The following is a 21,592-nucleotide window of genomic DNA, read 5'->3' on the forward strand; positions in this document are numbered from 1 at the left end:
GGAGAGCTGCAGGGGTGCTGCCTCAATGCAGAAAAGAAGCAGCAGAGTCAGTTTGAAATGCAGAATAGAGAAAGGCTGGAAATGGGCAGTAAGACTGGAGGTTCAGGGAAGAAGAATACATGATGAAAACTTTCCAAAAAAGGAACAAGTTGCACTCTTAGGTAGTAAGCTCCCCACTCACCCAACTGTACAAACAAGAAAGACCGTGGACTGTTCCTTTCTATCTTTCTCTCCCATATTCCTCAAGATTCCTTTAACGTAGACATTTCTGCCCATCTCTTGGCATACTACTCTAGTCCAGATAATCAACCTCTCCCGTTTGAGGTATTAAAATAACTTTCTAATTGGCATCCCTATAGCCAGTGTAGTAGGCAAAATTTTGACCATGACCTTTATCCCCTGAGGTCACACCTGTAACTAACTTATGCTACACGGCAAAAGGGCTTTCAATGATGTAATGAAGGTTATTAATGAGGTTTAAAATAGGGAGATTAGCCTAGATTTTCCAGGTGAACCCTATATGATCACATGACACCTTTCAAGCAGAGCTGCTTGCCAGCCCAAGGCAGAAGAGGAGGTAAGAGAGATGCTCATGATGAGAACCTCAGCCCCAGCCAATACCTTGATTCCTACCTGATGAGATCCTGGACCAAGAATCTGCTGAGTTTTGCTGTTCCCGTATCTTTTGACCTATGGAAATTGTGCAGTTCTTCCCATAGTGGCTCCATGGAAACAAATCTGACTATGCAGGTTTGATCCCTGGCCTTGCTCAGTGGATTAAGGATCTGGCATTGCTGTGAGCTGTGGTGTAGGTCACAGACGCAGTGGCTCGGATCCCACATTGCAGTGACTGTGGCATAGGCCAGCCGCTACAGTTCCGATTAGACCCCTAGCCTGGGAACCTCCATATGCCTCAGGTGTGGCCCTTACAAAAAAAAGAAAGTTGAATCAAGTGACCACATGCAATCCTGCTGATTCAAAGTTTGCAAGATGTTAAGTCTTCTTGGCCATGCAAAGCAAAGCTGTCTTTTAATTTTACCTTACTCAGGGAACCTTGGTTTTTCTAATAAAAATAGCTGCCAAAACATTGCTTTATCACTAATGTATATCCTGACTCACCAAATGAATTTAATAAATATTTAATGGGGAATAACCAAGTGGAAGACACGGTCTATATCCCAAATGATGTAACATGCCCTCGATATGTTGACATTCACACTCTATAAAATATAATTTTGCAAATGTCATCTCCTTGGAACCTCACAATAACTTGGTAAAGCACTTGTACTTTTTTTTTATTAACTTTTTTCAATTTAGCACAGATCAAATCAGAGATTCACTGCCCAGAGGTTAATTGACATGTTCAAGTTCAATAAAATTTGAAAGTTACAGAACTCCATTTCAGGTCTTCCTGCTCTGATACCAGGTTTTAATAGCATAGATTTTCCAGGTAGGAACTAAGCCTTGCCTTTCCCTGTGTGTTTCCTTTCTCTCCATCCTTACTCCCTGGTGCCCCAAAAGTGGTCTGAGCAACCATCAACCACACGTAGGGAATTCCTGTTTATGTTTACCCCTGCACTTTCTAGCAGGGAGATGGGGTACCATGGGGGGGGGAGTGAATAGTATTTGTCAAATGGCTTGTCTGCTTTATCCTCACACTTCACATTTACACAGTAAGCAATGATTCAACCTTTAAGCTTCTTAATGAATATACATTTTTACGTAGGAACCATTCTCTTCGCTATCAATTATTTGGGGATTGGCTTTAGAACATGCCTCTTCTTAAATAGTTAATAACTAGAGAGGAAAAGCACATTTCTGAGAGATGTGCTTTTTTTTTTCTATGACTTTTCATCATGATATCACTGATTAGTGTGGCGTGGGTCTTACCCAGAATGACTGGAATGTGGTTAGCACATAGAGATGACCGCAAAGACAAATTTTGCTTAATTGGAGTAGATGTAAATTCCAATGATTCTGCTGAGTGCACTGGAAAAATCCAAGAGAAGTTCCAAAAAAAGTTTTAAATAGTTTTGTCTGGAATAAGGGCATAGTTTCACCTTGCAATTACTTTTTATTTTTATTTTTATTTTGTCTTTTCTCTTTTTAGGGCCGCACCCATGGCATATGGAGGTTCCCAGACTAGGGGTCTAATCGGAGCTGTTGCCACTGGCCAATGCCAGAGCCACAGCAATGCCAGATCCGAGCTACATCTGCGACCTACACCACAGCTCACAGCAACACCAGATCCTTAACCCACTGCGCAAGGCCTGGGATCAAACCCGCAACCTCATAGTTCCTAGTCGGATTCGTTTCTGCTGTGCCATGGCAGAAACACCCCACCTTGCAATTACTTTTTAAAAGAAGTTATTCTCAGGATTCCCTGTAGTGCAGCAGGTTAAGGATCCAATATTTTCACTGCAGCGGCTGGGGTTACTGCTATGGTGTGGGTTCAATCCTTGGCCCAGGAACTTCCACATGCCGCCCCTTGCTAAAAAAAAAAATAAGAAATTATTCTCATTTGGATTCTTCTGGTACATTCTATCTTCAACAAGAAATTAGAGATCGGAATTAAGTCAAAGGGCACAACATCATTCATATGATTTTATTTCTTTCTAATTGTTACATGAAGGCATACTTCTGTAGAAGATACAGAAAATACATAAAAGTTCCAGAAGGAGAGAAAAAAACTACTTATAGTGATCATTATTCTATTCTGAGGCCAATATCAACACTTTGACACTTTCATTTCCAGCATCCTCCTGTTTATTTTTCTTAGTTTAGATGTAGTCTATTTTTTTCTACTAAATATTATGTATTTTTTTCACCAGTAAAGCATGTGGGTCAATGCTTTGAATTAAAATTACTATTTCTGAGTTATGATTCACAAGTTTGCCCAGCTGATATAACCACTGTTAAAAATTTGGTATGTACCTTCTTATTCCTTTGCTAAACTAACATATATAGTATACATGTACATACCATTGCTGCTCTTGCTATTTCCTTCCAAAAATGGAGCTGTACACATAGCAAAGATTCTTTAATACATCATTACATTTTCCCAAGCCCTTCATACAGCTCTACCTCATTCTATCAAATAACTGCATAATATTCCATAGAGTAAAAGTACAATAATTTATGAAAACATCTCCTATCATGAACACTCAGGATTTTTTCTTATTTCTTTCCAACTATAAGAAACGAAGCAATAAAAATAATAGTACATGCATGTAAACAGCGGCACTTTTAATTTTAGAAAATATTTCTTTGTTAATAGCAACTACAAATTTAACTTAAAAATGCAGTCAGATAATTTCCACTGTTTTCCATTAAGGGTATGGTCCATATCTGTCTGGTTCATTGCTAGCATATATAAAGTTCGAGTCAATTAAATATTCATCTAATTGAACTGAACAGATCATGTTATTGTCAGAGCCCCAAATTTAAAAGTGGTCATCATTGTAAGCTATGCTATATGATATTTAGGTAAGACATCAGAGTCAGGGCTTACCTAGGACATTCAAAATCCACCATCTGTATCCAGCTTGACCATCAATGGGCAGTATGTCTTTGAACTTGGTCTCCTTCCACTTTATCTTTGCTTTATTTATAAATTGGTTAAATGGTGTGCATCTCATGTTGCACAGACATGTCTCACTTTAGGAATTCCCCTTGTGGCACAGCAGAACAAATCTGACTGGTATCCATGAGGATGCTGTTTCAATCCTCATTGAGTGGGGGATCTGGCGTTGCTGTGAGCCATGGTGTAGGTTGAAGACTTGGCTTGGATCTCATGTTGCTGTGTCTATAGTTTAGGTCAGCAGCTGCCACTCCCATTTGACCCCTAGCTCGGGAGCCTCCATATGCTATGGGTGGAAACTTAAAAAGCAAAAAAAAAAAAAAAAAAGGCATGTCCCACTTTCATATGCATTTTATTCTTATCAGATGTTTGATGACAATGTAATAAACAAGTTCCTTTAGCATTGAAGTAATATATTAAAATTTGATGTTTGTAATTATGAACATACTCACTGATATCTCTTTACAGCACATTTCACAGGCAGAGGACTAAATGATGATTAAATTAAATTCTTCCCACTCATTGACTCAGCTTTAAAGTATGCAAAGTCTATATGAGAATTAGCGCAGTCACCCTGAAAAATACATGACCATCAGAGGGTGATGAGAGAAGGTGATGCAAATGAATCAGCCTATTTGAGCAGAAAAAGCAGAGGCCCCCAACTTCTTCTTGAATGTCAGAAATCAAGGGACCTCAATAATTAATGTCTTTTTTCCCTTCACTTGAATTCCAAATAAATTAAGACACAGAGAAGTTCAGTAGATGGAGGCCACAAAATAGCCTTTAGTATAGATAAAGATGTCATCAGAGGGTGGGATTCAATACATGGATGGGCCAGTAGGCAACCTGATGCAGCAAGCTCTCCTTCTCTGGAATGAGAGGTTCCTCCTGTCTGCCTCAGAGGCTGGTGGACTTCTGCAGTAGGCTAGTCTCTACCACCCAAACTGGAGAGGAGCAGAACAGGGGGCTCATTTCCTACTGGCAGCTCCCACCTAAAAGAGAAGAGGCAGGGGTAGGCGATACAGTCCCTGTATCTTCTGCCAACCTCACCCACCGGATAAGTCACTCTCTCTCCCTGGATGGGAACCAGCAAGGGGGCAAAGAGAGCTCAGACAGTTTATGCTAGTGGAGCCCCTTTCACATGGAAGAGAATATTGAATATGGGAAAAAGAGCTCTCCCCTCACTGCTCACTTTTTGAAAAGTACATCGTTTTCCTTATGCACTGTCGCTGCCTTGAGACAGCAGGCAATCCATGCATCCTCCGGCCTCCTCTGCAAAAGACACCCCACACACTCCACAGGTGAGCACAAACACACCCTCTGCCAAAGATCATGGTGAGGATGTTCCAGGAGCTGATGAGTCAGAAGAGAGCCTAACTGTTAAATATGGGGAAGGGGGCATCTAGACCTCAAATTCTTTACCAGTTTAAAGTGCATTTTGGAATATAACCTCTTCTTTAGTTTATCTTGAAAATCGAGCATGGAAATAAATGTTGTCTGTGAGTTCATGTATACTTTAACATTTTCACAGGTTTATATATTTTTCCTGCTGACATACCCATCTTCTTCCTTTAAAACAGTGTGTTTATGCAAAGCACTTGTTAAATAACATTTATGAGTACTAGCAACAATCCAAATCTTATAAGGGAAGTATTATCGAGTCCATGTTACAAATGAGAAAATTAAGGCTCCGAAAGATCATGTGTTTAAGGTGATACACAAGTAGAAATGAAACATGTTTGAATGCAGGTCTTGCCAACTCCCACAGGTTTTCCAGCCTGGTTACTTGTATAGGCATCTATCATCCTAGATAGAAAGTACTTGTGGTTGGGATCGTGCCTTCTATTTATTCATTTTTTTCTATCCACAACAAAGTATAAAATACTCTCACTTGGTAGGTATTCAGTAAGTATTTATATTTAAGTAAATTATCTTGCAATTCTAGGCATGAAAGATGAATAGAAATATTCATTTGAATCTATCGACATAGCCAAGAGAGTGTCAGAATCCAAACCAGAGTTTTAACTCCCCATATATGGCCTTTCAGTCATTCTGGCTACCTTTCCCCATGGGACTCATGCTAGTGACAAGTGGCTTATCATAGATCGCCCTGGTTTAGCCATAGGAGGAGCCAGCTGCCGCTTCCCTTGGAACAAAGGACCTGAAGAAACAGAGGTCATATCGGTGTCATGGAGTTGAAAGAATTACAGGAAGGAAAACAACAATAATAAAACATCACATTTATTTATTAGAGATGAAGAAGGAATGAGTGGCTAAATGCATGGGCTCTGGAGCCACTGGACCCAGGTTAAAATGTGTAGAGGTTATCTGCTGCTTACTAGCTGTGTGATCTTGCACAAGTTACTTAATCTGTATGTGCCTTGGTTTCTTCATCTGTAAAATGGGAATGCAGTCCTTCCTGCTGTCTTTGTGAAAAGTAAATGAGTTACGTATATAAAATGCATGGACTGGATTTTCCATCAGTGGCTCAGTGGTAACAAACCTGACTCGTATTTATGAGGACATGGGTTTGATCCCTGGCTCTGCTCAGTGGGTTAAGGATCTGGCATTGCTGTGAACTGTGATGTAGGTCTCAGTCTTGGCTCAGATATGATGTTGCTGTGGCTGTGGCATTGGCTGGCAGCTGAAGCTCCAATTCGACCCCTAGCCTGGGAATTTGCATATACTGCACCTGAGGCCCGCCACAAAAAAAAAGACAAAAATAAAATGCATGGACTTCCTCCAGCACACCCAGCACTATTGGTTGTTATTTGAGAACTTTCTAGCTTCCAGAGACTGTGCCAAATATTTAAAAACCATTAACTTTATCAATCATATAAAGATTCAGTAAGAAAAGCCACTGCTATATTTTACAATCGAGGAATCGGGAGACAGAGAATAGGCAACATGATTAAGATCCAAGCACCTGTTTGTGGAGGCATATGAGAGCCCACACTGCTAACCGCTGTGCTGGGGGCTGAATCTCATCTTCAGCTCTGTCTCCTACAAAAGACGACACCTGCTTTGATGTTCGCATGGTAGAAGGTACAGAATTCTCTAGCCAAGGCCATCTTTTTCTAACCAAGTCTCTATCAATTCTCCTGTGGCCCCAGGAGAGTGAGCCTACAGCAGGCCACATCATTCCGAATTCTGAAGAGTCCAAATTAGCCTGAACAGTAAATTCTGAAATTTTGGAATTGCTCTAAGTGAACCTCTGGGGGAGATTGTGTGGTGGTTCAGTGGTAGCAAACCTTGACTAGTATCCATGAAATTGCAGGTTCGATCCCTGGCCCTGCTCAGTGGGTTAAGGATCTGGCGTTGCAGTGAGCGGTGTTGTAGGTCACAGACATGGCTTGGATCTGGCATTGCTGTGGCTGTGGGGTAGACTGGCAGCTGCAAGTCCGATTTGACCCCTAGACTGGGAATTTCCATATGCCACAGGAGTGGTTGTAAAAAGAAAAAAAAAAAAAGGAAAGAGAGAACTGATCTGGACACCCTCTAGTTAAATACTGCTGTTGACATAATAAAAATCAGGACTTCTCTCTCTTTCTCTCTCTCTTTTTGGACTGAGTCTGCAGCATGTAGAAGCTCTCAAGCCAGAGATCGAACTTGCACCACAGCAGTGACCAGAGCCACAGCAGTGACCAGAGCCACAGCAATGACAATGCTGGATTTTTAACCTATTGTGCCGCCAGGAAGCTCTTCTGAGGCCTTTTCTTGAAAAGTCAAATCCCCCAGGGGTTTCCCATTTGAGAGCAAGTACCCACAAAACTTGTGTGGAACAGACATCCTTATCTATCCAGAAGGGAAGGACTGTGAACTTTTCTCTTAATTGCAAAATTTCCACAGAAATCATCTGCTTTGACTCAGAGAAAGTGTCACAAGTATGTCTACACTTAAGACTCCAGGACACAGTCATTTCTGTCCTTGTTTGCTGTTTAGACAGAGCTCTTAGGAAAATGTAGTGAGAATCAGCCTATCAGTGCAAGTTTATTATGGAGCTTGTTAGTACTCAGCACTGAGTTAAACAAACTTTCCTACCACATGTTTGAGGGCAATTTAAACCTCTTAATGTACATGATTGCATGTTGTCAGATAGAATGTTACAATAATGACTGTTCTGTAACGTCAGTGGCTGTCATTTCAGAGAGTCTGTCAGTAATAAAGTAAAAGTTTGGTGTGTTAGAAAAGCAAGTAATCATTTCTGAAGAGTAACACTGAATCTGATAAAATCAAATAATATTCCTCTTCCCTTCTCCCTCCTGAGATAAATTGTTAGCTGGTATACCCCAAAGTCATTAGAAACTCTTCTAGCTGCAAAGTTATTATTTCAATTCAGATGTATAACCTGAAGAAGACTCAAAGAGTGAGTCTAGCTACAATTCAACAGAGCTAATTAAATTTTAACCTGCTAGATAGGCAGTACAGCTATTTTTCGATCCTTGGGATTTTATTTTAAAAAATGTTTCTTGTCTCTGTTTTTGTCAGTGCTTCAAGTGGTCTTTTCCTTTTTTTTTTTGTCATTTTTTGGTCTTTTCTGGGGCTACACCCAAGGCATATGGAGGTTCCCAGGTCAGGGGTCCAATTGGAGCTGCAGCTGCTGACCTACACCACAGCCACAGCAGCATGGGATCCAAGCCACATCCGCGACCCACACCACAGCTCACAACAATGCCGGATCCTTAACCCATAGAGCAAGGACAGGGATCAAATCTGCAATCTCATGGTTCCTAGCCAGATTCATTAACCACTGAGCCACGACGGGAACTCCAGTCTTTTCCTTTTTAAGAGTTTATATTTTAAATTAAGTTGGATGCCTAAAGTTTCCTATCAGTATAAATGATGCACTGTCTTAATTTGGCAAAATGACATTGAGTTTGTTTACTAGAATAAACATAAAGCTAAATGAACAATTCTGAGATGAATGACAAGCTCACCATCCATAATAGAACCATAATAGGACCATCTGAACTTCGATGGCTACATCATTGTCTATCATTGTCTATATGATGCTAATGATAGGGATAGAGTAGGATAGTTACACAGGTAGTTATAGAAGTCCAAATAGAGGAGTTCCTGTTGTGGCTCAGTGGTTAATGAATCCGACTAGGAACCATGAGGTTGCCGGTTCAATCCCCAGCTTTGCTCAGTGGGTTGGGGACCCGTGTTGCTGTGAGCTGTGGTGAAGGTTGCAGATGTGGCTCGGATCCCGCGTTGCTGTGCCTGTGGCATAGGCCAGCGGCTACAGCTCCGATTGGACCCCTAGCCTGGGAACCTCCATATACTGTGAGTGTGGCCCTAGAAAAGACTAAAAGACAAAAAAAAAAAAAAAAAAGTCCAAATAGGGGACCATAGGTAGAGAAGGAAACCTGGGAACTTTGGGAGGTCACTGTAAGTTAATTATCACTTAAGAAAGCCATCAGATGTGGAATGAAGCAGGCTTGCTTAACTATAAAACCATAAAACCACGAGATGTGCCTCAGGTCATTAAGTGAAAGATAAAATGAGGCCTGTATTCAAGTTCAGCAAGATAATGATCCTTAGGACTAAGGACCAGAATTTAAGGGAAAGATGACATTCCAAAGTAGGAAACCCTCATGATACAGAAACTTGAGAAGATTCAACATATTTTAGCATATGTTACCACCTTTCTGCAGATCTGAATAAGCAGCATGACAGTCCTAGTCTGACCTCAGAAGGTCAAATACTCTCTTACCAGATACACAGAAGGAGCTAATGATGTAAGCCTGATGTCTACTCAAAGAATGAGGAAGAAGGCAGTCTTTTCCCACTCCCACTTTCTTTGGATTATAAAAATGTAGCCGACCTAATCCTCAGGGCAGAGCCTCCTTGCCTGCCTGCTTGTATCCCTCAGAAGCTTCCTACCTAAATAAATCTATTCTTGCCTATCACTTTTCTCTTGCTGAATTCCTTCTGCGCAGATACAAAGAACCTGAACATTAGTAAGTCCAGACATTAGGGAGTGATTCTAATTCCAACAAAAAAAAACCAAAAACAAAAGCAAAAAAAAAAAAACGTGAGTTCAAGCCGCATCTGGGTTCTGGCTATGTTCTAGTCATAGTAGCTCTTAATAATTAAGATAGGTATGATAAGCTAGGTAACAGACTTGGAAACCCAAGTAAGACAGACTTTATTTTATTTTATTTTATTTTTTGTCTTTTTGCCATTTTCTTGGGCTGCTCCTGCAGCATATGGAGGTTCCCAGGCTAGGGGTCCATTCGGAGCTATAGCTGCCAGCCTACACCAGAGCCACAGCAACACGGGATCCAAGCCATGTCTGCAATGTACACCACAGCTCATGGCAACGCTGGATCCCTAACTGAGAAAGGCCATGGATTGAACCCGCAACCTCATGGTTCCTAGTCAGATTTGTTAACCACTGAGCCACGACGGGAACTCCAAGACAGACTTTAAATTTCAGATCTGGTCCCGACTTACTCTGAGATTTTAGGAAAGAAGTTTATCTGTCATGTAGCTTTTCCAATCTGTTAAATAAGGGGGTGGGGAATTAAAGACCAGCGAGAGGAAGGTGTTAAATAAGCTTGCTATGAAAAATGAGTATTATAATTAATAAGTACTTCTTTGTGTATCATCATCTCAACCATAAAGCATGTCATTAACACTTAGAATTTTTTAAGACAATCCACTAGGCATGGTTTAAAATATAAAGACATACAGAATGTGGACTTGACACCCACAAGCTTATAGTCCAGCTGAAGAGATGGGGTACACATACTAGAATGTGTTAATTACTTCACTGACCACCAATCAACATGAACAGATCGACTAATATGGACATATAACTGCTTTCTTCTTCATCTTGAGGTGGTGATGTCATTTCTGTTCTACATTAATCAACACTGTAAATAAGACAACACAAAAACATTGTGTGTCTTTTAAATGTACTGTGTAACTTTGTGTTCTGACATCAATTCCCTGACACTGACTGGGAGTCCTACAATTGAGTTCAATTCTAATACAAACCGGAGTTAGCATCAGCTACCACAAGCTGAAGGGCACAGTCCTCAACAGACTGTCCTTCCATTAGAAGGCAAGGCCAGTTGCAAGTGGAGTCCTCAGGCTACCTGTACTTGTTGTCTGACTTGGCTACAAATTCAGAGCTTCCTACAATGTTCTTTCAGATTCAGTAATTGGCTAGAATGACTTGCAGAACTTAGGAAAGCATTATATTTAAGGTTACCATTTTATTATCATCTTTTTAAGCTTCCTAGGTTATTTTTATTATATTTGGGTTAAAACCCAAATGGAGTGTAAAGTAGGACTGAATAGCCAGATGAGGAGGTGTGTAGGGCAATGGATAGAAGAGTGCTGAGGGGGCGCTCCCATCGTGGCTCAGGGGTAACAAACCTGACTAGCACCCATGAGGACTTGGGTTTGATCCCTGGCCTCACTCAGTGAGTTAAGGATCTGGAGTTGCTGTAAGCTGTACTGTAGGTCGCAGACATGATTTGGATCCTGCATTGCTGTGGCTGGGGTGTAGGCCAGTGGCTGCAGCTCTGATTCAACCCCTAGCCTGGGAACTTCCATGTGCCTTGGGTGCGGCCCTAAAAAGACAAAAAAAAAAAAAAAAGTGCTGAGTGTAGGAGCTTCTGTCCATGTGGAGTCAGGGTTCATGACCCTCTGAATCATTGAAATGATCATCAACCAGGAAGCTCCCCAAGCCTTAGTGTCCTGTGTTTTTTAATTGAGGTTTCATTAGATAGGCATGACTGATTAAATCACTGGCCATTTTATTGAACTCAGTTTCTAGCTCCTGTCCTTTCCCCAGGGGTTAGGGAGTGGAGCTTTAGTTTCCAACCTTCCAAGCACATAGCTGGCTTTCCTCCGTATCTCATTAGCATAAATGCAGGTATGGTCCAAAAAGGTTCATTATGTATACCATAAGACATTCAAGAAACTCTAAAGGTATTTGAAGGTCTGTACTAGGAACAAGGGACAGTTTGGGATGAGTTTCATGTAGATAATATGGGCAGTAGGTGTTACAGATGCCCACAGGAGGAGAGATCCCTCCAGCAGTAGAGCTAGGATGATCAAGGTCAACTGCATGTTATGCATTAGGCATTAAATTATGGCTGGTCTTTGAAGACCAGAGTTGGGAAAGGAGAACCTGAGTTAAAAAAAATTAAAAAAAAAAACAGTGAAGAAACACATTACAAAACATCAGAAAATAAATGTGGAAGCTAAGCATTATGTTGCTAAATAACCAATGGGTTACTGAAGAAATCAAAGAAATTTAAAAATATATGTGGAGACAAATGAAAATGGAAAGACAGTGACTCAAAATCCAATGTAAACTGCAAAAATAGTTATAAGAGGAAAGTTTATAGCAATACAAATCTACCTTAGGAAACAAGAAAAATGTCAAAACAACCTCACCTTGCACCTAAAGGAACTAGAAAAAGAACAAACAAAATTCAAACTTGATAGAAGCAAAGAAATCATAAAGATTGGAGAAGAAAAAAATGAAATAGAGACTAAAAATTAATAGAAAAGATCAAGGAAAACTAAGAGTTTGTTCTTTGAAAAGATAAACAAAATTGATAAACCTTTAGCTAGATTCTTCAAGGAAAAAAAGAGAGAAATAAATAATCAGAAATGAAAGAGAAGTTACAAACAATACCATAGAAGTACAAAGGATCATAAGAGACTACTAGAAAAAATTATATGCAAATAAAACGGACAACCTAGAAGAAATGAATGAATTCTTAAAAATGTACGATTGCCCAAGACTGAATCAAAATATATAAACAGACTGATTAAATTAAATAATAATGTTTAAAAAAAACTCTCCCAAACAGTAAACCTCCAGGACTAGATGGCTTCACAGCTGAATTCCACCAAATATTTAAACAACTAACACCTATCCTTCTCCAATTACTTCAAAAAATTGTAGAGAAAGGAAAACTCTTGAACTTATTCTATGAGACCATCCTGATTTTGAGGCCTGTCAAAGACACCAAAGAAAACAAAAATTACAAGACAGTTATCACTGATGAACATAGAGGCAAAACCCTCAATAAGATATTAGCAAACCAAATTCAAGAATACATTAAAAAGACCACAAGCCATGATCAAGTGGCATTTATCCCAGAGGTAAAAGGAGAGTTCAGTATAAGCCAGTCAATGTGGTATACCCATTAACAAATTGAAAGAAAAAAAACATATGATAATATCAACATATACATAAAAAGCTTTTGACAAAATTCAACATTCATTTATGATTTAAAAAAAAATCTTTCAACAAAGTGAGTATTGAAATATTCCTCAACATAATAAAGGCCATATAAGGCAAATCCACAGCCAACACTATACTCAATGGTGAGAAGCTGAAAGCATTTCATCTAAGATAAAGAACAAGACAAGGATGCCCATTCTTATCACTTTTATTCAACAGAGTACTGGAAATCCTAGTCATAGCAGTCATACAAGAAAAGGAAATAAAAAGAATCCAAATTGGAAAGCAACATGTAAAATTGGTGCTATTTTCAGATGACATGATTACTACATAAAGAAAATCCTAAAGATACCACCAAAAAATCTATTGGAACTAATAAATGAATTTAGGATACAAAGGTAATATACAGAGGTCTGTTGCATTTCCATACGCTGACAACTATCAGAAAGAGAAATTAAGAAAACAGTTCCATTTATAATTTTATCCAAAAGAATGAAATACACAGAAATAAATCCAGCCAGAGAGATAAAAATATGTATACTAGGAAAATTATGAGATACTGATGAGAAAATTTAAAGACAATGCAATAAATGGAAAGATATATCATGCTCATGGATTGAAAGAATTGATATTGATAAAAATGACCATATTCCCCAAGACAATCTACAGATTCAATGCTATTCTTATTTAAAAATCAATGGCAGGACTTCCTGCTGTGGCACAGCAGAAATGAATCCAACTAGGAACCATGAGGTTGTGGGTTTGATCCCTGGCCTCACTCAGTGGGTTAAGGATCTGGCATTGCCATGAGCTGTGGTATAGGATGTAGATGTAGCTTGGATCCTGTGTTACTGTGGCTGTGGCATAGGCCAGCAGCTGTAGCTCCGATTCAACCCCTAGCCTGGGAACCTCCATATGCCATATGTGAGTGTGGTCCTAAAAAGCAAAAGCAAAAAAAATAATAATAAATAAATAAATATTAATGGCATTTCTCATAGAACTAAAACAAATAATTCTAAAATTTTATGGGAACTCAAAGACTTCAAATGTCCAAGGCTATCTTGAGAAAGAAGAACAAAGCTGGAAGTTTCAAACTATACCCTGATTTCAAACTATACCACAAAGCTGCAGAAATCAAAATAACATGGTACTGGCACAAAGACAGATACATTGTTCAATGGAACAAAATAGAGAGCCCAGAAATAAATCCATACTCTATGGACAATTATTCTATGACAAAGGAGGTAAGGATATACAATGGAGAAAAGATAGCCTTTTCAATAACGATACTGGGAAAACTGGACAGCTACATGCAAAAGAATCAAACTGGAATACTTTCTCACGCTGTATACAAAAATAAACTCAAAATGGGTTAAAAGATTAAGCATAAGAGTTGAACCCAAATATACCTAGAAAAAACATAGGCAGTATGCTCTTTGACATTGGTCTTAGCAGTATTTTTCTGGATATGTCTCTTCAGGCAAGAGACAAAAGCAAAAATAACAAATGGGTCCACATCAAAAAAAAAAAAAAAAAAAGCTTTTGCATAGCAAACAAAACAACAAAATGAAAAGGGAAGCCTAGTGAATGGGAGATATATTTGCAAATGATATATCTGATCAGAGGTTAATATCCAAAATATACAAAGAACCCATACAACTCAATATCAAAAAACAACCTGATTGAAAAATGAGCAGATCGCCTGAATAGGCAATTACTAAAAGGACCACAAATGAAAGCACTGGTAGAATGTAGACAAAAGGGACCCCTCTTGCACTGTTGGTGGGAATGCAATTGGTATGACCATGATGAAAAAAAATATGAAGTTTTCTCAAAAAATCAGAAAATAGAACTATCATATGATCCAGCAACTCTACTTCTGGGTAGTTTTCCAAAGAAAAGAGAAATATTAATTCAAAAATATATATGTACCTTCTTTGTTCATTGCAGCATTATTTACAATAGTCAAGATAAGGAAGTAACCTTATCTCATATATTGTTTATACAACTTATATATATACAATAAAATGTAAGTCATAAAAAGAATGAAATCTTGCCATTTGGAATGACATGAATGGACTTAGAGGGTATTATGCTAAGTGAAATAAATCAGAGAAAGACAATTACCATATGATTTCACTTATATGTGGAATCTAAAAAACAAAACAAATGAACTAACATGACAAAAGGGAAATGGGCTCATAGATACAGAGAACAAACAGGTGGCTGCTGGAAGAGTGGGGGTGGAGGGTGAGTGAAATAGGTAAGGGAGATTAAGAGATACAAACTGGTTACCATATAAATGAGTCATGGGGAAGAAATGTACAGTGTGGGGGAATATAGTCAATAGCATTGCAATAACTTTGTATAGTGACAGATGATAACTAGACACATCATAGTGATAATTTTGTAAAGTATACAACTACTGAATAGCCATGTTAGTTCCATGTTGTGTACCTGGAACTAACACCGTGTTCTAAGTCAATGATAATTCAGTTTTTGGAAAAAAAGAGGGGAAATAAATAAATACATAGTTAGAATAGCAAAATGTTTTCAGAATAAAAGTTGAATTGAATATAATTAAATAACAGAGAAGAGGAGTTCCCATTGTGGCTCAGTGGTAAATGAATCCGAGTAGGAACCATGAGGTTTCAGGTTCGATCCCTGACCTCACTCAGTGGGTCAAGCATCCGGCATTGCCATGAGCTGTGGTGTGGGTCACAGACGCGGCTCGGATCCCGTGTTGCTGTGGCTCTGGCGTAGGCTGGTGGCTACAGCTCCAATTAGACCCCTAGCCTGGGAACCTCCATATGCCGCAGGTGCAGCCCTAGAAAAGGCAAAAAGACAAAAAAAATTAAAAAATTAAAAAAAAACAGAGACGAATAAAAAGTAATCAACAGTGAAACACTAAAGCAAGAAGTATAAAAGACAATGAAGCAATGAAGAGCAAACCAGTTTGACTAAAGCAGAAGAATCAGTGTGGGGTAGAGTGAAGGATAAAGTGTGTTGTAATCACTCCCAAATACCCACTTTTCTTTTGATCAAGAAGCCCGATCATGTATTTTGAGAACAAAATTCAAATTATGAATATAGACAAAGCAAGTGACTATCAAATTGCCTCTAATTGGTTTTAAAATCTAATAGTCTAGTATTTTCTGGGGGAAAACAATCACTTTAGAATGAAGGCATTATATGCTTTCAACTACATGGCATTATAGTTGGTTGGATACAGAACATTCCTTGAATAAGTGATTTGGACGAAGCACGTCAAAGGAATATAAATAGTATTTTAAATTGCTGTTACTGGCTCTCCAAACCAAAATAACGTCTCTTGGGCTCAGCTGTCCGTTGTAGATATAAACAAAACAGCCTCTACACTTCGTTTCTTTTCTCGCCAAGAGAAATTAGGCTCCCATGGCTTCAGACAGCTGTCATGCATCTCCCCCCTCCATCCCCCGACTGTCGCACATGAGTGTTGGGCTCTGAAGATCATTACCAACACCAACATCTGGCTCTGCTTTGCTTTCTTTCAAACAGAGCTGAATTTTCTTCTGTGTTTCCAGAAACAGGAAATACCATGTGCTCTTCAGTGGAATTTGGGATTAAATATTTCTAAAACCAACTGCTGTCTTTACAAGACGTCTTGGAGGGATGGCTTATTTTATGGCTTTTGCCTCTGGGGATTCTTCTATGTGAACTGCTGTGACATTTCCAAGGTCTGCCTTTCCACTGGACTATGTGCTTGTGCTTTTTTTCATCCCCCCAAATGTGCTTGAGACTCCACTGAGGGGATGAGCACCAACCACACAAGTAACATCTCAAGTTCCAGGAGCTTATGTGGCTTGTTCAGAATAGCAGGTCTGACCACTGCCAAGTGTGTGGAAACTTCAGGAACCCTCACTCTCCCTGGTCCTCACTAGCATCCCTCTGTAGAAGGTGTGTTCTCCTCTTTGAGAGTCAGGAAGAGAGAGTTCAGGCAAAACTAAATGATCCTTCTTCATGGGGATATAAAAATAGGTAAATAGGGAGTTCCTGTCGTGGCTCAGTGGTAACGAATCCAATGATCTGTGAGAACGTGGGTTCAATCCCTGGCCTCGCTCATTGGGTTGAAGGATCTAGCATTGCCATGAGCTACAGCATAGGTCACAGATGCAGCTCGGATCTGGTGTTACTGTGACTGTGGTGTAGGCTGGCAGCTACAGCTCTGATTTGACCCCTAGTGTGGGAACTTCCATATACTGCAGGTGTGGCCCTAAAATGACCAAAAAAAAAAAAAGTAAACATCTCACTCTTTTAGAGAACAAAAACACTACTTTTAATATCTCCATGTTTCATGGAGTTCCCATTGTGGCACGGAGGAAACAAATCCAACTAGTATCCATGAGGACACAGGTTCAATCCCTGGCCTTGCTTAGTTGGTTGGAGATCTGGCATTGCTGTGAGCTGTGGTGTAGGTCACAGATGTGGCTCAGATCCCACGTTGCTGTGGCTGTGGTGTCGGCTGGCGGCTGTAGCTCCAATTTGGCCCCGAGCCTGGGAACTTCCATATGCCATGGATGCGGCCCTAAAAAGCAATAATAATAATAATAATAATAATATCCCCATGTTTCAGAGAAGCAACATGAGGCAGACTTAAGGAAGAAAGTCTGCATATTCCTCCAATCCTAAATGGGCTTCTGGCTCAAAGCAAACACCATAGCATACTGCATTTCCCCTCTCTGTCATCTTGTATCCATCCCTCCATAACAACATGAAGCCTCCACTCCAAGGAGAATACAGGACTGAGAACAGAAAAGTCTATTTGCTGAAAAAATGTTGAGAAGGTGGGATTAGGGAAAGAAATGACATCAATGCTTTGGCCACTAAAAGCCTCTCATATCTTTCTGCCTTTGGAGAGTAAGCAACTAGCACCCCTTGGAAGTAAAACTCTCAGTGACTTCATGTAACTTCCTTCCTCAATCTTGAATTTGTGTTTGTTGACTAGGCATGAAGCACACAGTTTTCTCTGATGCTTCAAACTCGAGTTTGTGAGAACTGTGTTATATGTATTAATGGCTGAGGAATTACAAAGTGAACCTAAGAAATCTCTGTCAACATTATGAGTAATACATACTCACATTGCTTTTACAGCCACAAATCTTGAGCAATGATGTTAGGGTAGAAATATAAGGACTGCTTAGGGTCAGGATAACAAAGGAAGATGGGAATATCCATTCTTTAATCTGTAATATAAAGTCATTTCCTTAAGGCACCCTCTGTTCCCACTTTTGTAAGTACTGTCTCTTTTCCTGCCATAATTTCTTTCTCCCAGTAGAAGGATCTGGAATTGTCAAGTCCTAAGCCTTGCTTTTTCCTTTGCAGTACAGTGTGAAGCCACAGAGTAGCATTAAGTAACATTAGCAGGCTTTGTCTTGATCTCTTCTGAAAGCCTTTTCTACACCATTTCTCTCTTCGTAGAGGAACTAATGCCATTCTTAAGTCTTCTGTCAGAAAGGGAAAGCACTCCCTTATAAACTACAGTTAATCATTGTTTACATTAAAATGATGAAAGGAGCATTAGGAAATATACAGTTACAGATTTTAATACCTAGAAGACGGAGGGGGGCAAAAGCCAACCCTAATTTCTAGTATTCATTAGGAACTTACTATGTGCCTAAAACTATTGCTACTTCACATCAGGTCATCAAAGATGGCAGCCACGGGATTACAGCTGACAGATGAGGATGCTGGAAGCCAGAGCTGGACAGTTCTGTGTGTTCCAACTCTGCGGTTCCAACTGTCCACAAGGCCTCTCCACTAGCCGCCTTCAACTTGGTTGAGAGGGAGGGGTAGGCAATTCCTAGAGATTAAAACTGACCGAATTCCCGTTGTGGCTCAGTAGAAACGAATCTGACTGGTATCCACAAGGTCACAGGTTTGATCCCCAACCTCACTCAAAGGTTTAAGGATCCTAAGGATGCTGCATTGCCATGAGCTGTGACATAGGTTGCAGACACGGCTCAGATCCCATGTTTCTATGGCTGTGGCGTAGGCCAGTGGCTGTAGCTTGACCCCTAGCCTAGGAACCTCCATATGCTGTGGGTGCTGCCCTAACAAGACCAAAAAAAAAAAAAAAATGAGCATACATTTCAAACATATTCACTGTAGTAGTTCTTTAAAGCATTCATCTATTTATAAGGGATTTATACTTTATTTATTAATCTCTGGTCATTCTTTCCTATAGATCAAGTCAAACATGGGACACTTAACACTTAAAGTAAATGCAAGCACCAAGCTGCAAGTATAGTTTCAACTGCTATTTCTCTTCTTGGTCACAGGCTCATACGTCTCCCAAATTTTTCTCAGAGGCTACTGACAACCAATCTTTGCCAGCCTGTGTTTCTCAGTCACCAATATCATGGCAGTCTTCCCCTTTTGTCCCTAAATTCCATCCTCCACAGCCCATAAACCTACTCTTACCATTGGATCAGAATCCTCACCCAGCAGCTAGTTCCTTTCAGGCTTAGAGTTGTAACAAATGCTGTTTTAATTTATTTGTAGGTTTAAAAACCTTTTGGAGCTAGCCTGAAAATCCAGATCATTTGTTATATTGATTGCCCTAAGTTCTAAACAAATTATTTAGAACAAACAATTGAGAAGTAAACATTTGAAATGTAGGCAACTCTCAATGTTCTTGTGTCAGGGAAAGAGGGGAATTGGGCTTTTCAATCCTTTTCAAAAGTTTCCCAGAATAAAAATACCAGAATGCTAATCTCCCTTTCCTTACTGCCACTTCCTCTCACCCCCACCAGGATTCAGTTATGGTTTCCAGGGAAGTTACTAGCAGCTGCATGTGTTCAGACAAGGCACTTGGTAATAAGCTATGTCTAAAAATCAAGCACTTGTATTAAATGTTATGACAACATCATTTTTCCCTGGTGAAATCTAATTCCATGATCTTGCTGCTGTCTGTGCTTTGCCAGTCACCTGGACTTCTCAACCTTCTCTGACCTGGACTATAACCACAAAGTGGGCAAAGGGTGGAAAATTTTCATGTCGAGTAATTTCTTTGAGTTAAATGGATGAAGACTTTAATTAACAAGTACTGGGAATTTGGGGGCCAAAGCCTCTCAGTTCAGTGATAAGCCTGTGATTCTTAGTGGAACAATTTAATAAAAATCTATTCTAGGTACAGCTTCTTGAAAGAGTAGAGAATAGATTCAATGGAGTTGCTAGCATCTGTATAATTGAAATCCTCACTAATGGGACTTTTAGAGACATTGAATGAAGAAATTCTCAGACAAAGAGCAAGCTCTGCTGACCCATAAGGAATACAAAATTCAGAGGGGAAAAAAAAAAAAAAAAGTGTAGCTGCTAATCCTACCAGACAACAACAGCAGCTAATGAGAAACAAATTCTAAATCAGACACAATCAACATTAAGACACAGTCAATATTAAGCCAATATTACACATTTCATGTGTTTAATGCCAATGAGAGTAGCTCAAAATACAATGGCACTAGGACACACCAATTAACTTTTTATGAAATTAAATCCTGGCTCTCTTCAAGCCAATATGCAAATGAATTCCTATACTATACACGTACATATTTCAATTGGAGTTTCTAATACCTAATAAAAAAGGATGATAACTTTGGATGCCTCTCCTAAAAAGTCCCAACATGACTTATGCTACCTTTTTTTAAATTAAAAAACTTTCTTATTAAAATTGAACAAATTTCCACAACCAACCCCCTCATTTACAGAGAATTCTCTTTTAAATAGTAGTTCATCCTTTTTTTTTTCTTTTTTTTTCATGATCACACAGTAGACTAGTAAATGGAAGAGTTACTCTGGAAGTAAAGTCAAAGCTGGGTAGGACACAGTTTAGAGTATAGAATTCCAAAGCAAACCTCCGGATTGGGAGACTGCATCTAAACATCACATACTTTCTTCCAAAACTTTACTCAGATTGGGAATATTGCATTTACACGAGTCCCCAAATTGTTCCTGACACTTCCACTTCCACATCTAGGAACACATTTGGGTTCTAATTTACTGATGGCAAATCTTGCTATGAAAAATTTGGAAATGAAAGATGATTTTCAGGAAGTCATCTGGTGAAAGGAGAGCAGAGAGAAAAGACAGAGACCTGAGTCTGGCTCTTGCTTGCATTTTGTCTCAATCTGTTTGCTTCTTTAGGCCTGGATAAAATGAGGGATGGTCTTTACACTCATCACCAGAAAAACGAGTGTGTCGATTTTTTTTTTTCTTTTTCTTTCTTTTGGGAACTGGTATGTATGTATGCATGTATTTTGTCTTTTTGCCATTTCTTGGGCTGCTCCCGTGGCATATGGAGGTTCCCAGGCTAGGGGTCAAATGGGAGCTGTAGCTGCCGGCCTATGCCAGAGCCACAGCAACACGGGATCCGAGCCACGTCTGTGACCTACAGCACAGCTCACGGCAACGCCAGATCCTTAACCCACTGAGAAGGCCAGGGATTGAATCCGAAACCTCATGGTTCCTAGTCGGATTCGTTAACCACTGTGCCACGATGGGAACTCCTGTGTTGCTTTTTGAACCTCTCAGTGAAGCCAGCACTGTGCAACCGTAATGTTCTAGGCCTGGGATGCTCTTAGAACAAGATTTTGTATCCCAATTTGTGGAGCTGCAAAACTGGGGTGAAGATGCAAAATGGATTTCTTCCCTCCCAAAATGAAAGGTTTTCTCACTCAAAATTTAGGCACAGCCTTTAAAGGATATGAATAATAACTAAACTCTAGTTCAAGTTCCACTGTGTGAGCAAGTCAACTAGT

Source organism: Phacochoerus africanus, chromosome 6 (assembly GCF_016906955.1).
Source record: "Phacochoerus africanus isolate WHEZ1 chromosome 6, ROS_Pafr_v1, whole genome shotgun sequence".
Classification (NCBI taxonomy): Eukaryota; Metazoa; Chordata; class Mammalia; order Artiodactyla; family Suidae; genus Phacochoerus; species Phacochoerus africanus.